Below are 1,508 nucleotides of genomic sequence, written 5' to 3'. Positions count from 1 at the left end.
ATTTTTTCTACTCGACTGCATCTGTTTTCAATCAAGTAGTTGAAATCCCAAGTCACTTTCTTAATATAACTCCAATGTGCACCCCTTTTTAATTAAAAGGAATCAATTCTGAATCATTTGATGTCAACACTGCCACCGCAGTTCAAACAGGAGTCACAGGGCCTTATTACTTTCTTTGCGTTATCTGAAATTGCGGCAGTTTTGCACTTTCTGTTGATCTGTTAGTCAATTAGCTGGGGTGAAAACACGTCAAAACCAGATACGGGTGGGGTGTTAGGGGCTGTCCGGACTTCTCTGGCCACAGTCAAGCCATTAAATAGAAGAAACCTGGAAGAAACGCCGCCGATGTGGAAGGCTCTGACAGTCGGCGGCAGCACAACCACGAGACGAGCAGACGACCGCCGACCGCGATCGGCTAGAATATCCCAACAGCAACAGAGGTGCGGAGGGCCGCCCAGTAGGAGAGGGGCAAACGGACGCTGCCTACCGCAGACGTGTGTTCGTTGCTGTCTGCTGCGGTTGAGAAGGCGACTGCGGCCTTCCGTCCTTCCAAGGCCGCAACGGCGGCAGAAAGGGCTGCTTTCACACGGCCGCCCAAGCAGAAGTACACCGCGAACTGCGGAAACTGCACGCAGTACTCGCAAACAGACCAACGGCAGAGGAAGAAGTGGAGCCTGCCCCCGCCCCTGCCACTGCCCCAACCCGGAGCGGACAGTGGGAGAAGGAATCACTGAGCTTTTCTGGAGACTAGAAATCTACTCTGTAGGAATCAGCATGGGTTTCGAAAAAGACGGTCGTGTGAAACCCAGCTCGCGCTATTCGTCCACACGAGACTCAGAGGGCCATAGACACGGGTTCACAGGTAGACGCCGTGTTTCTTGACTTCCGCACGGCGTTCGATACAGTTCCCCACAGTCGTTTAACGAACAAAGTAAGAGCATATGGACTATCAGACCAGTTGTGTGATTGGATTGAACACTTCCTAGATAATAGAAAGCAGCATGTCATTCTCAATGGAGAGAAGTCTTCCGAAGTAAGAGTGATTTCAGGTGTGCCGCAGGGGAGTGTCGTAGGACCGTTGCTATTCACAATATACATAAATGACCTGGTGGATGACATCAGAAGTTCACTGAGGCTTTTTGCAGATGATGCTGTGGTATATCGAGAGGTTGTAACAATGAAAAATTGTACTAAAATGCAGGAGGATCTGCAGCGAATTGGCGCATGGTGCAGGGAATGGCAATTGAATCTCAATGTAGACAAGTGTAATGTGCTGCGAATACATAGAAAGAAAGATCCCTTATCATTTAGCTACAATATAGCAGGTCAGCAACTGGAAGCAGTTAATTCCATAAATTATCTGGGATTACGGATTAGGAGTGATTTAAAATGGAATGATCATATAAAGTTGATCGTCGGCAAAGGAGATGCCACACTGAGATTCATTGGAGGAATCCTAAGGAAATGCAATCCGAAAACAAAGGAAGTAGGATACAGTACGCTTGTTC

Source organism: Schistocerca nitens, chromosome 9 (genome assembly GCF_023898315.1).
Source record: "Schistocerca nitens isolate TAMUIC-IGC-003100 chromosome 9, iqSchNite1.1, whole genome shotgun sequence".
In the NCBI taxonomy this organism is placed as follows: Eukaryota; Metazoa; Arthropoda; class Insecta; order Orthoptera; family Acrididae; genus Schistocerca; species Schistocerca nitens.
The sequence above is the reverse complement of the archived record's forward strand: the minus strand, read 5'-3'. Positions refer to the sequence as shown.